The sequence below is a fragment of the Diadema antillarum genome, unplaced genomic scaffold (assembly GCF_040938485.1).
Source record: "Diadema antillarum isolate AM-2024a unplaced genomic scaffold, OU_Dant_1.0 scf00000061, whole genome shotgun sequence".
NCBI lineage: Eukaryota > Metazoa > Echinodermata > Echinoidea > Diadematoida > Diadematidae > Diadema > Diadema antillarum.
In genome coordinates, this window is record NW_027270950.1 from 715,364 (window position 1) to 731,751 (window position 16,388).

Below are 16,388 nucleotides of genomic sequence, written 5' to 3' on the forward strand. Positions count from 1 at the left end.
TGATTTAATCTGTCTTCATCTGCTGACCATCATGGTACATTTGAAAGCAATGACCTGTCTAGGCCTGCTAGAACAGAATTACCCATCAGGGCATTGTGCACTGAAGTGAATTAACCCTAATCAGGCTGGGGGGAGGGGGGCGGAATCCGCCCCCCCCCCCCCTCGACGTTTCGCGCAATATCTTCGCAGCGCGATAAGCTCCCGCCGCGATGTTTCATGACTTTTTTCTTTCAAGTATCGCGCAACTTTTGAGACCAAAATTGTTGCGCCCGCGCGTACCGTTTTCACGCGACACCCGTTTGAAAAAAATTTGTCAACCCCAAAATTGCTCCAAAACGTGATTTTGTGTACAAATCCAGTGCAAATTGTGTTTTTTCAATTAATTCACATAAAAACTCTTGACTTAGAATGGACGAAATTAATTTATTTTAGCATAATAAAGCTTCGAAAAATGTCTGTGACAAATTTTGGCCAAAAAACAAACAAAAACAAAAGGTCGAAAAACAAGGAAATACATAAGAAATTCAAAAAACAATTCAAATTCAAATTCAAACTTTATTTTCACTTTCTTTCTTCAACAGAATGTATAAGAAACAATATCATGAACTTGACATGCGACTCGTTGTAAATATATATAACCAGACAGGATTAACAACATATTCTTGTCTACATGATCAGTAAAATAAAGATACATACACTCTATATATACACACTGAGGAGAAAAAAAGTGGAGGTACCCACTCAAAAGACTAAGCTTGTAACATGTGGATACCTCTGAGGGAAAGGGGAAAATGGGGTGAAAACTTACAACTACAAAGAGTGCGGGAAACTGGGGAAGCGGGGAATAGAGAAAAAAAGAAAGCAAAAGTGTGAAAAAAAAGAAACAGCAAACAGGGAAAAGTGGAAGAGAGAGAGAAGAGAGACAGAAACCAAAAATTTGTTGATGCATACACCAAGGGCGAAAGCCCACAGAGACAATTAGCCAGGTGTTTTCTAAAGTGACAAATTGTCGAGCAGCTTTCCAGCGGAAGAGATTCAACTGTGAGGACGAATGAACGAGAGCACGTATAGAATACTACCAGGTAGTAAAAATAAGTGATACCTCAAGAGAACGCAGCCTTTCAGTCAAAGAAGAGAAGATGATATCGTGCTCACAAAATATATTACAAAATTAAAAACATTCAGTTACATTATAAGACTTCAAAAGAAGCATTTTCAATCTCGTTTTAAAAGAATTCAATGAAGGGGCACTTTTTATATCCATAGGAAGGGAGTTCCAGAATCTTGGACCTACATAAATAAAAGTCTGTTGAGCTAACAAGGTTCTTAACAGAGGTAAATGAAATTCATTTGATTGTCTAGTTGGGTATCCATGGTATGTCCGGTTGCGCATAAACATGGAGTTAAATACAAACGGGAGGCAATTATTATTATAAGTATACATAAACTGCCCTAATTGTAATAAAAACAAATCCTTAATTTTCAGAATCTTGTTATCAAAAAACAAAGGATCTGTATGAGAATATGGGACAGTATTGCAAATAATGCGAAGAGCCTTCTTTTGTAACAGTAGAATCCTATCCAATGATAATTGATGCGTGTTTCCCCATACCAAAATTCCATAATTTAAATAAGGCAATATCAAAGATGAATACAATGTTAACAGCGAATGCTGAGGAATAGACAGTTCTAATCTATTAATAACACCTATGTTACGTGAAATTTTCTTGCAAATACAATACAGTCAAATACATAAGAAATTAATTTCGATACAGATTTTTTTTTAATCCTATGTCTCAGGAGAATGATACAAGAAACATTTTGAAAAAGAAATTTGCTTAATTAGAGCATTAATAAGTGATTTAGAGCCCAAAACTGATTTTATGCATAAATTACAATAATTAATTAATATAAAATATAAGAAAAATTTTTCGGAGAAAGCAACAGTACATTTTGATAGTATACGTCGCGGGCTTCGCGTGTGCCGATTTTCATTTCATTTATTTCATTTATTTCATTCCTTCTTTCTTTTTCGTCAAACATAACACGAAATGAATCAGAAGATATAACATAGGCATGTATTCGACTTTACATGGTAGATAATGTTTAACAAATATGAAATTAAACATGCATATCGGCAAAATACAAAGTTATGTTTGGAGGGAAAAAAAGAAAGAAAGAACTGAGAGGTTCACTGAAAAGCATGCTTGTAAATTGTGAACCACTCAAAGGATTCTTATGAATACATTGAACTTTTTTTTTTTTACAAAGACAGGAGAGAACAAGACAGGACAGAACAAGACAGTAGAAACACAACGACTTTACATGACTTTACAGTAGGGTATACCATGACAGTAATAAAACACAAAAGAACAATGGAAAGAAAGGAGAGAAAGAAAAAGGAAGTGAAAGGAAAAGCCAACACGCTGAACATCGGGATCAGAAGATGGAAATGAGGTGCTGTACATCTGGATCAGAAGAGGGAATTGAGGTGTTTCAGCTCGATCAGCCGAACAAAGTTTATACAAATAAGATAATGTAAAAAATACACAATGATGAAATCAATGATTGACGATGAACCCTTAGGCTGTAAAGACCAGCTAGGTAATGAATCATATATAGCTTAATACGAGTTCAACAAAAAAATTTTTAACTTACGCTTAAACGAATTCAAGGATAAAGAATTTTTTATATCACAACTTAAAGAATTCCAAAATCTAGGGCCACTGTATATAAATGTATTTTGAGCCAATAACGTTCTCAGAAGGGGTAAATGAAACTCATTTGATCGCCTGGTGGGATAATTATGAAAAGATTGATTTCGTGGAAACATTGCATCAAAAATGCTAGGAAGTGCATTTGTGTTATAATTAAACATAAACTGACCCAGCTGAAAGAAAAACAAGTCTTTGATTTTTAAAATCTTATATCTAACAAATAATGGATCTGCATGGGAACATGGAGAAACGCCACAAATAATACGAAGTGCCTTTTTTTGTAATAACAATAATCTATCTAATAAAGTTTGATGGGCACTGCCCCATGCTAAAATTCCATAATTTAAATAAGGTAATATCAATGAAAAATACAACGTCAGCAAAGAAGACAACGGGATATGAGATTTAAGTCTATTTATAATACCAATATTACGCGAAATTATTTTACTAATATTAATAATATGAGGCTTCCACGAAAGTTTATCGTCTACTGTAATACCGAGAAACTTTGTATGTGATACACGCTCTAAATGAACGTCATCAAAGATGATATCTGTGCGTAAAACTTCTATAGACTTACTGAATAACATGTAGTTAGTTTTCTGAAGATTCAGTGATAATTTATTGGCTCTTATCCATTGAGTCACTTTTTTTAATTCAGAATTAACAGTATCGACAAGAGTGATTGGATTTTGGTGGGAGAAGAAAATATTTGAATCATCGGCAAAAAGTATAAAAGAAAGTATATCGGATGATCTACAAAAATCATTTATGTAAATGATGAAAAGTAAAGGTCCTAATATACTTCCCTGAGGGACGCCACATTTAATAACTTCAAGACTAGAGCTGTGCTCGTTCAAAGATACATATTGTTTTCGGTTTTGCAGGTAACTCCTGAACCACTCCAAGGCCTTCCCTCGTATACCATAATGAGACAATTTATGAAGTAAAATTTCGTGATTAATTGTGTCGAAGGCCTTGGAGAAGTCCAGGAAGATACCAACAAGATGAGAATGGTCATCTATAGTATGTGCGGCGTTATCAATAAACTTCAAAAGAGCATGAATGGTGCTGTGTTTCTGACGAAACCCAAATTGAGAATTCGTAAAAACATTATAATAATTGAGAAATTTAATCGTTCTTGTAAATATCAATTTTTCCAAAACCTTAGATAGGGATGAAAGTAGAGAAATAGGTCTATAATTACTTATATCAAAACTGTCTCCTTTTTTAAATAAAGGACACACCTTAGCAATTTTCATACAATCAGGAAAAACACCATGTAATATGGATTTATTGAAAATATGAGAAAGTGGGTCAGCAATAGAAAATATAATTCCCTTTATAATAAAATTACTTATATCATCATAACCGGCACTTCGTTTATCATTCATTGCAGTAACAATGTCTATTATTTCATATTTCGTAGTTGGAGCTAAGAAAATAGAACTGGGATTGGATTGACCTAAAAATTTTGCAAAATGCGTATCGGACTGCGGTACTTCTTTTGCCAGATTCTCTCCAATCATTGAAAAATAAGAATTAAAAATATTTGCTATATTATATTATTTGCTATATTTTCGGCGCGATCACCCGTTCCATAGGCGAGATCTGAAGGGGGGGGGGGGGGGCGGAATCCGCCCCCCCCCCCCAATATAGCATAGCCAAAAAAGCCCAGCCTGATTAGGGTTAAGGTACAAATCCTACACTTAGATTAGGAGGTTGGCCAAAAACTAGTCTGTATGCGCTCGATGTTGTATTCTCCACATTGAACCACTCCGAAGGCAAGAGCCTGTTGTGTGAGCTTTTTCCAAAGTGACATGGGGATTCCTGAATCTTAACACATCGCCACTCAGGCCAACCTTAGCAATGTATGCCATTCCTTTGACATAGCCAAGGATTTGATGCTTTCTACAGTCATATTAAAAAACCCGCAGAAGACAATAGACCTTATACATGTACACCTGTACCTATCTACAAGAACATTGCATTTGTGACAATATCTGTATCTATTCATGTTTGGGCTTTTGTGTGTTGCATGCATTTCTTTTTTCTTCTTCTTTTTAAATGACATACAAAGTACACTAGTAAATCATCTTACATTTGAGCAAGTTAACTGATCTATTTTCGTTGACACGAGATATTCATCTTAACACTTCAGTCTCAACATCACTTTCATACCATGTATGATCTAACTTCTACAATGTCACTAATTGCCCGGTAACTGGAAACCCTCCAGTTACTGTACATATTTGGAAAGTTATCCAGTGCAACACTCAAGTATTTATTACAGGCCAGCGATACCAAAATATACAAAGAGCATTCAATGGTGCTTGGGCTACCATGCAAAAACATGCAGTAATTTCATGAACATCTTGATGATATGAATGCAGTTACACTGTATGAGAAATGTATGTTGACTGTAGCAAATGTGAGAGGAGAATATCATGATATATATTTTCATGAAGAGGTTGTGCTACAAAAGATGGCAGTGGCCCCAGTGACACAGTGGTACAGTCTTACCTCTGGAGGAAACTCCAAAGTGACTGTGTGCAGTCCCTCTTTGGCACTGGGTGAAGCCACTGTGCTCTGCGGGTGAGTGCAACGTCAAAGAAGCGGCGAGGGGCAAATATGCTTGGTGAAAATGCAGAATACATGGTGGTGTGGTGGTATTGTTAAGCACACAGCAAACTGCAAGCTCCAGAGTGTTATGAATGGTAGACCTGGCATATCATACTAGAGGTACAAATGCATCGTAATGAAACTGGTAGTGGGTGGAATGTCATGCTCCTGTTTTCAATCTTATCAGATGGTACTACCTGGGTGTTAAGGGATGTTAGATGAAATCAAGTTGCCCAAATGTTAAACATGCACTTACTAAAAAAAGAAAAAGAATAAGGAAGCACATGATGTTATGCAGGGCTGCACAGTAAACCATTTTTTCTTCGGGTTGGTCCGACCTGTCTGTCAGATCAGTACATGTAGGTACCCAGATTTTCCATTTTTTACTGGTCTATTCCTGAAAGAAGTTACTGGTCCGACAGGGATTTTTACTGGCCAGGGAACTGTCGAACCAGTGCCAGTGTGCAGCGCTGTGTTATGCATACGGACATCCATACAGTTGCTATTAGATTATCTGTGGATCCACTATCCACTAACTCACTTCCTTGTATGGTGGCGTGCTGTCTATCTTGTAAAAAGTAAAAGTTCTGAATTTGATGTGATTTAAACACATTCTTCTTCTTTTCAATTCAATTCAGTTAAATTCAATTCAATCTTATTCCACATGCTAAAAAGTATAAAAAAACACAAATACATGTACATGGACATAACATATATTGCACAATAATTTAGGTTTACATAAGAAACAAAAGGAATGATGCAAACAGCTATAATTAGCATGTGTGGGAATCAGAAAAAGACCATTATAGGACATATCAAGGCCGATTCCCTTACAAATGAGGCTACAAATTGCAATCAAAGATACATTTTTAGAATAAATCTATACCATTAGAAATTATACACAAAATTGCAAAAAAGGACAAAATACACACAAAAGACAAAACAAAGGAGAACAAAAAGGCAAATATCCCAATAATTATTCAGCTGCACTTTGGATTAAAAACACTCTATTTTCTTTTCCTTTTCCTTGTTCAAGAATGACTTATCACAAGTTGTAAGCAGTCTGGTCAGTACAGCATCTAAAATTCTTCCCTACCCAGATATTTCTTTTATTTGATCATAAAACATGAGGAACAAGAGTAACTGCCAGAAAGGGGTGTGACATTATCATATCCAAGTTTTGGAGGCAAGGGTTGCAGGGGTGAGGGGTTGGCTGGAGAGAGAGGGAGGGAATGGGTGGGGGAAGGATCATGGCTTTCAAAGTACTGGTTGGAAAAAAGCCATTCATGATTTGTGTTTTCATCATTTGGAGTCCCCGACATGCTGTAATTATGAATCACCATCACACACTGTGTCCGCCATGGGAATTATGATGGGGTTGCCTAGGTTGTGCAATGTGCAAATACTGCGGTGCTATGCAGCAGCAATAACCTTCCCATTTAAGCTTTACGCATCTTGTAGTACCAACACCACAAACCCACTAGACCAGTTTAAAGAGAAAACATACGGGCTATTCCACAGGTTGGTGGACATGAGCTTAAAAATTCAAATTCAATATTTTTCTGTGTTATTTTCATTTTTAGTTCTTCATACATGATATTTTCAGGAACCAAAAATAAAAAGTTAATTTTCATATGTTTACTTTGGGAAAAAATGGTTGAAAGTTGTGACTTCCATTCTGTACCAAAATACAAGAAAAATAGAGAAAAATGAAATATGGCATATTACCATTTTATTATTGTAACATCATACCAGTTTATTCATTTCTGAATTTTAGAAGACTCAAATTACCTAAAATACACAACAGTTTTTCAAGTAAATTTGTAGAACTCGTTCAAAAATAAATATTGTAACCCGCTTAGGCGATGTAACATGAGTAACCAAAAAAAAAAACTGACTTTGTTTTCTGAGATAAAAATTCTTCACATTAGATTGGTGGGATTTGAAATTCTCTTCCTTCAAACAAACTTTGACAAGGTGATGACTATCAAAATCGCTACAAAATACTACTAATCTAACAAGCTGAGATGAAGGGTAGAAATTTTCTTCATATTGGTATCATATATGAAGCCTGCTAAAGCCACACAGCCCAATCCAGGAATCACAAACATAAATCGTATCTATTTTTTCAAAAGCTGAGGAGATCTCAAAATTTCTGATTTCTGCGAATGCAGCAAGTCAAGTTTAACCAGAGTCAGAGGAGGCACAAGAGAACCCATCTATCTATTAGAGACTGGTATACAGTGGAGTAAGACAGAAGAATGTATCCTGGAGAAGTAATTGCTGTTGGCCAAGAGAATAACTACAAATCAAGTATATTGTACACTGTATCTGTAATGGAGCAAGTTGGGATGTATTGGAAATGGCCCAACCCTTGTAATCTTTTACATGAAATAGAAGATGTTTAATGGAAAAAAAAAAACCACTGTAGATGCACCAGCTATCAATATTGGCAATAACTGTGGACACTTTAACTTTCAATACAAATACTAGTGGACAGGATAAGTATATTTGTGAAACATCAAATGTGGGGTAAAGTAAGGAATAGAAAAGCTAATATGTTAGTCATGGGATAAAATATATAACATTCGGGAGTTAATAGCTGGCTTCCCGCCTGGACCTAACTCAGCATCTACGTGGGGGTATGCAGACCTAGACGAAGAAAGGAAACCGAAATGCGTACAGAGAAACATGAAACACACACAAAACAAGGAAATGAACATGAACACAGATGAAACAGAATCAACATCTTTGCGGATGGTACACAAGGCCATGGCCTGAACTTCTTTAACAAGTATTTACTAGTAATACCAAGTCATGTCTATGACCCTCATGCGTTGTGATTACCTTTTTTTTTATGCATGCCGATTGTTTCAAATTTCATTTCTGCCGATAGAATTCTGTTAATATTGGTTTTCCCGGTCAATTTCATAATTTTGTCGTTGAAGTTCCTATTCCGAGCATTCAATTCCATGTATTCCACGCGCTCAGCACTGAATCATCAATCAAGTTCAAGTGCGGTCATTCAAATTCACTAGTGGAGAAATCAATTGTTCATTTTCGTCTTTCAAATTTAAGACAGGTGCATGCATTTCAGCAAAGAACATTCAAATTTATTTCAAACCGGCAACATAATCTCGTTCATTTAAATTCGTCAAAAGGCGACCATGTTCCAAATAAGTGCAACCAATTTAATGGAAGTCTTGAATCTAGTTACCTTGGGGCCGTGTGGTGTATGCGTGTCTTTAATTGTCACTTAACTTTGAATAGATTCGGCTTAATGCTGAAGATTATTTATATTGCCGTATAGGTCCATCTACTCATTCGAAAATTTGTACTTCAAGAGAATGACGAGGGGGAAACGGCAGGCTTATACCACAAGCACATTAAGCACTGTATACAAATAAGCCTGATAGGGAACTTTGATTTACACCTTCGAAGAAATCGACTTTTTAATCATTATTAAAAAGTGATAACATGAGCATTGCATACGTCTTGTTTGTTGTTTATTGATATCTTATTGTTTTTCTCTATGCGGGACTATGTGAGATCATTTTGTGTCGGTTTGTCTTTAAATTACTGCAATGTGTGGTTAGCGTTGGGGCGATGTCCTTTATAGTGCATGCGCAGATTCATCAAGGAGTATGTTTAGATGTTGTTTTGCTTGGATGCACTGCTGATTGGACCTTACAATAAAGTTCTTGACATGAAAAACCAATAATACATGAAAATAGAATTATATAAATACTTTAAACAATCATAATTACATGCAAGCCTTTCTGGGTTGTGTATACGTGGGTGCTTGTTTTAAAAGAAACTTTTGCCCCTTTCTCCTCCCCCATCCTCACCTATTACCCCTTCGTCATTAATATATTCCATTTTCTTCATTAAATTGATTATACAAAAAACGAAATTGATTACCTGAAAATGAAATTTTCAGACTCGATGGGAATATCGCTTGAATTTGAATTCACGAATAGGAAATGCAATGCTGGCATTTGGAAATTGAACGCCCATGCGTGAATTTGATTTGACGAAAACGAAATAGAGCTGCAATAATAGGCGTTTTGACATCAGCCCGATGTTTCGAAATAGCGCGCTATTTTCTAACTTGGGAAATTAACCCGATCACGAAATAGCGCGCTATTTGATAATGTGAAAACGACTCGAGAAATTAGCGCGACGCGTCCCATCATGCCTAGCGTGTGTGACCCGATTGATCGAGGCAAACTGCACACAAATCATGATGAATTTTTGAGAGGGCACACGCAGTAGGCGTTTTCACATCAGCCCGATAAAAATCCAAGCTCGAGATATTTTTTAATTTCCCAAGTCAGAAAATAGCGCGCTATTTCGAAACATCGGGCTGATGTGAAAACGCCTAATGATGCTGTTTGCACATACTCAGCTGTCGAATTAACTCGAAAAAAATTCGGGCTAATTCTCTTCGGGCTGATGTGAATAAAAAATGAAATAGCGCGCTAATTCGCAATCGCAAAAAATATCTCGAACTTGGATTTTTATCGGGCTGATGTGAAAAAGCCTAATGAAATTGATCGCTCGGATTCTAAATTGGACTGCACGAATATTTTCGCGTGGACGCGCTGTGTGAATTTGAATGCACGTATAGATTGGAATGACAAAAGTATGAAATTGACCGTGAAAACCTATACTATGAACTGTCTTTTATCAGACTAAACAGGAGCTAATCTTAATCATTTTTGTTGTTGTTATAAGTGCAGTTTATGGAGATACTGTTTGCAAATGGAATAATATGGTCATCAACTGGACAATATGTGTGTGGCTCAATTATATAAAATCCATGTTCTTTGTCCTCATATTCCTTCAACTGAGGCTAAACTTTGACTTTTCTTCAATAGGAACACACGAGATGTGATGTGTAACGTGTGTTGTCAACAATGTTTTATTAATAGAATCATTGCCTGATGAGCTTCAGTGTACGGGTCCCATTATTACCAGTTACTTGTTCGTTGAATACTACGTGTATTTGACTAGAAAAGTCTTAGGAGTTTCTGTTTAGTGCACATGCTTCAATGTACTGCATAACATTATATCCTATTAGTTTTATTCTACATGTATTCCTTTGATACAATGTATGTCTAAAGTTGAGTGGCCCCTATCCCCTTCCTAGGTGTTTGCTTACCACTGAATAATGTGTACGGTTGATAAACAGCTGCGATAATTATTCTAACGTAAATTATTTTCCTCTTTCTGTACAAACGTAAAACACAATATGCCATTTCTGTGTTCTGCTTTATTCTTCAAAATCAATTAAAGTTAGTCATGGGGAGATGCTTCAGTAAGATGAAAATTGTTTCTTTTTTGTGTGTACCGACATGTGGGTTTTGTTTTGTGTATTTGTACTTTTAAAAAACCGCACACAAGGGGACGAATACAGAAAATGTTGTTCTCTACAGAGTGACAAATGCCTTGCCTTCAGTAGTGTTTGTTCTTACTGTGTGCTTGCAGTCATCTATATGTATGTGTCACGAGCCTAACTCCTTTACATGATTTCATATCAATTACCGTATTGGCTTTTTGGTGACCTCCAAGTATCACAATATCTGCCACTACGAAACTTATTTTTTGTTAATTTAGCTTCAAGAGTTATATTGACGACTCCTGGGTAGTTTAGCAATTCATTTGGTGAAATGTGCATTGTATCAACACTGCTGTACGATTCCGGCAAACTGAAATACTTGATGTATGAGTGAGTGTATTTAGTAGTTGTCCCGTGGATGTGCTTTAATTCATTGCTGAAACCAAGAGGGAAGAAACCGACCTCCAGCCAAATACAAATGTACATGGTTAACTGATCAAAGCCTATTTTGTCGATCGAATCATTTTTGTTTTCTTCATCTCTATTTTGTAATAACGCGACATACACCAGATATTCACTATAGGTGATCCCGGATATTGGTCAATATAAGATATGAAATCAGCTTCCTGAAAAAATTCCCGTGTGCTCTCGCTAGTCTTGCAAATTAAGCTTCTTTCCAAAGAAAAATAAAATGACCTTAGAAGATAGTCTGCGGTGGTATCACTTCTGGCCAATACAGTATGGCTCCCACCCCCACCCCCCACCCCCCCCCCCCAAAAAAAGAAAAAAGAAAGAAAATCACGATCCGATTTCCGCATTGATAATTTTGAAAATGATTACATTGTTTGAATTCTATTTCAGGGTATAAGAATAATAACATCTTACCTATATTGTGCAGAAAACCCCATTCAACTTGGTTAAGTGGTCACAGAGAAATGTGGGTCGTTGTAATGCATGTCGTGAGTCCGTTTCTTCCACGTTTAGCACTATGATGCTCTTGGAACTGCATATTTATGTGTGAACACAATGGGCAGAACTTGGAGGGATGGGATTCCTGACATGCTCTTTGACCAAGGAAGCAAATGGGATGGGTTTCCATAAGGTGTGCGTAATAAGTTATAGTTTCATATCCTGAAATTGTATTTTGATCGCTTCACTATTTTAGACATATTGTCGCGCAGGGTCCCGTTGTATCTCCTTTTTTTTTTTGGGGGGGGGGTACATACGGTATATGATAGTCAGGTATTAACTCTCTTCTTTATCGTCAAAGCGTTAATTGAGAATAAAGGTGATGAAACGTCAATATTCAATATTCAAGATATTAAAATTTGGCCAGTTTTCAAGACCACAAATCTGATATGACCATTGCTCATAATTCATTGGATTTTTTTTCTCGATATAATTGAGGGTATTCTTACCTTGTATGAATTCATTTGGCTTTATTTGGCGAAAGGAGATGATAATTTTTAGAAACACCCGAATTTACACGGAGAGAGTGTTGCAAATTTGGCTGAAGGGCATACCTAAAGATACACCCTTTTGCCCTATTTATCATTACAAGGACAAATACTTGAAAACTGGACAGAAATCATTGACCTAATGCTTGATGGCTTTAATTACAAGGATCTTCTGTCAATAAATATGCTTTCCATGCATACGTTTTATTTATTATTCTCTCTTTTTTTGTCGTCAATTTCACCAGTGCCACCAACCGAAAGCGAACACAATCATGACAACATTAAATGACTAAAATAGGTAAAATATGATATATTATTCTCTTCTACAAAAGAGTGTTACAAGATAAAGTACAAATAGAAAAAAAAAGTTTTTAACGCAATAACGGCTCTATTCATTATTACAAAAGAGCATAATTATGTTTTTATTTCTAGTCCACCCGGCAAACTATGAGAAGCTTATGGTAAGGCAAACATTATACCTCACGGCGCATTGTATGTCATATCAAAATCACGTTATTCTGATAATCCAGGGGAAAAAAAAGTTACATGATAATAATAATTTTGTTGCATTGGCAATCGCACGCGGAATATTGCTTTACAAAATAATAACAAAATACCACTTTTAAGAAGGTAAGCGGCAAAAAGTAATAAGAAAATAAGTTCCAGATTAAGTTTGATGAGTCGTCTGAAAAAATCCCAACCTCTGAATTCACTAAAACTTCTTGCAAACTCTTTCCCAGTGTTTGACTACTGCAGCATCGCCTGGTCAAAATGTCCCTCTACTACGAAAGATATTATTGTGAGACAACATAAACGAATGGCCAGAATAGTATTAGGGGTAGACACACGTACATCTGCTGACTACGTATTAAGTCAACTAAACTGGACCACGATAGAGGATAGGTGGAAGCTTCAAAGGTGCAAACTGGTTTATAGGGCACTAAATGGGGATGCTCCAGAGTACCTGTCACTCTTGTTTCAGAAAGTTTGTAATACACACAACAACCAGACTAGATCAGCAGTCTCTGATGGGCTAATAGTAACTAGAGCTCAAACTAATGCTGGGAAACAGTCTTTTTCATACACCGGAGCACTCGAATGGAACAGTCTACCAAATAAAACTTAAGGCAAGCCCCATCTAAAACATTTGTTCTCAGCCCAATTTTGGAGGGCACTCCACTGTGCCCAAGTATAGTTCTGCTGGGTTTTTTTTCTGTTTTTTTTTTTCTCTTTTTGAGGTAGGGGAAATTTAAGGAATTGAGGATGTAATGCGTTACATAATATTTGTTAAATTTTGAGTTTAACATATATCAGTATACAGTATATTAAGATATATACAGATTTGATACTGCAAATTTGATTTTGATGTTGGTATTTTATGATTATTATGTGTTTATTTGTATGTATGTGTTCATGCAGGGCCTCCAAGAACAACAGTGTTTAACCCACTGATGGAGCCACCCTGTGAAAATAAAACATATAAATAAATAAATAAATAAATAAATAAATAAATAATGAATTGGCACGATTCTTAGGTGGGAAGGGGGAGGTTATGGCAGACCGACGGCGGGCCGACTGTTTCATTGAGCGATCTATGAAACAAATCTTTTCGCCTTGGACTACTTGACATAACAATGTCGGAATTTCGGAGCTTTGGTGTGTGTTCCATGTTCATCGCGTCACAGCCGGGACAGCCGAGTGGTAGTGTCGCTGCCCGGAAAGCAGTAGATGACAGGTTCGAGTCGCACTGGTTCCTTTTTTTCCAACATGTTTGTTGATTTACAGATCAGCAGTTGCGATCTTAACAAATTTTCATTTATAGAGGGAGACAAACTGAAGAAACTCAAACCTGAATTATTTTTGTCTCAGATTCTAAGGTGTGAAAACGTCATTTATTATCATCTGACTTTGGCAGCAGTAGGCTTACTTGTTGCAGCGCCCGACGTGATCGTGAGTACAGTTCAAAGAAGATTTTGCGTAAAGAGGATTGGGGGGGGGGTCAACGGTACGAATGCAGTATATCATTGTTTCTCTTTCTACTGATTGTACATAATTGGCGGACGGGCTGCTTCAACATCTAGATGGCTAGTCAACATTGAAACGAACAGATGCGACCTAAAACGTATAATGATATATCGTAAGATTGTCTCGTCGAAAAGACAAATTTGAAGCAGAATTCCTGAAGGAAGACATGTTTGCGAAGATGATGAATTACAAGACAACGAAAAAGATAATCAAGCTACATGTGATTTCCACAATTTTCGGTCATCGGTCATGCACAGTGTGGTTCTAAGTTAGTTCAGTGCCAGTGCAGTGTGTTTGCTGCGAGAGGATCGGTTGTGGGTAATTGCGCGATGGATTTTCACTATCCTATAGGTTGAACTAGGCTGGGTCTTCCGGGAATTAAAAGCTTCACTGTCACGTTTTGTAAGATTGAGACATATTTTCAATGCATACACTTTCACTCGGAAAGGCCGATAAGTCATCCGATCCCTTCCCTTTATATGAGAACAAAAATTATGAGACTACGATTTCAAGTACACAGGGACGAGTTCAAAGATCACAGCAGCTCACATCCGTTTGTAACATTATACTCTACGTGTTTGAGCATCCGGATTTAACCCTTAGTGTGCCATGTTTATTCATGTCCATAGACATGTATATGAAAATAAGTATGTGCACATTCAATTGACTAATTGGCACAGAATCGGTTAGCAGAGCCTGATTTGCTTTACACCATTACGGCAGACATCTTTCGATATTTCAGTTCAGTACAGAAACTCTGTGAGTACACACAAAGATTATCTACCGGTATACACATTCACGGGTAAGTGAAGCCAAAATTGACATCCTACTTCAGTTTGTAATTACTGCATTATTCGTCTAAATTTCTGTTCAGATTGACTCCTAAGAGTTTCGTCTGCGTATATAGATTTTCTTATATCCCGAAAAAACACCACTAAATTCTTTGCCTTCATTTAAACCTGTTTTCTTATCTTCTTTTTGCATTATGTCGAATCTTTTCCAGCCACTTTTCGATAACATTGCTTGTGATACCATTACTTTTACAGGTATCTTCTAGGTATAAGGAGGAGATATATGATTATATTGCTTTTTATGGATAATGTAAGGTAATGATGTAATGGATAATTTTATGGATAATGTAAGGTAATGATGTAATGGATAATTTTATGGATAATGTAAGGTAATGATGTAATGTCGTGTCTCCTCCTCCTTCTCTCTCTCTCTCTCTCTCCTCCCACTCTCTTCCTCACCTCTCTTCACGTCTCCCCCTCTCTGTCGCTTTTCCCTTTATTTGTTTTTTTTTTTCTGGTTTGATTCCTTCAGTCCTGCGTGAATCTATTGCTGTTTTGAGAACTACAACTGGGAAAATATTGCAGATGTTACATGATTGCAGGAATATTATGTTGGCCTCAAAACGTTGTTTGGGTATGGAAGTATACCTTGGCAATGTCAATCAAAATCGATTTGTTGCTCGCTTAGTGGAAAGTGAAAATCATCTGTTAGGTATAAAAATATCATAGTCGAAACGTAGGCCCTCATAGTAAGTTGACTTCATGGCTCAAGCAGATACAACGCCCCTGTGTTTTCGTTTTTTCGTTTCAAACGATATTTTGCCAGTCTGAATTCAAAACTATAATCACATCACAAAGCTAGTGTTTGCCAATACCCGCTATATCTGTTGTAATGCCTGTCTAGTATTGCACTTTTACCTAGCTTCAAGGAAGATGGGTCTTCACTAAAAAATTACCACAATTATTATGGGAGGAAATGACTTGGCCTATGTGCACTTACCTGCCGTCCAACTTGCCCTTTTATTAGAGTATACGCATGAAAAATAATCAGAAAGTTTTGTGGACTGTTATATTGTAGCACAATGAACTTGAGATAACTTTTAAATAATAATTATTGTTGGTTGTTATCTGAGCAGCAGTCATGGCAGTTGTAAATAATTTTATTGTCAGGTTGGAAATTTTGCTGTTGTTGGATGCAAAACACGAATATCGAAGAAAACCATTTATTTATATACATTTTGAAAGTTTGAAACACAATTATCATTTAAATTGTTCGAAGTGTAGAGAACACTTTAGAAAAAAGGGAAACTAACACAAGATTTAATGAAATCTGTATAGTGAAGGAAAATATCAAAAGTTATAGGCAATGTCCTCGGCTTTTTAGTTGTTGCTAAAGGGCCTACTAAACAATTGCTAAGGAAGAGACAAAATTAAG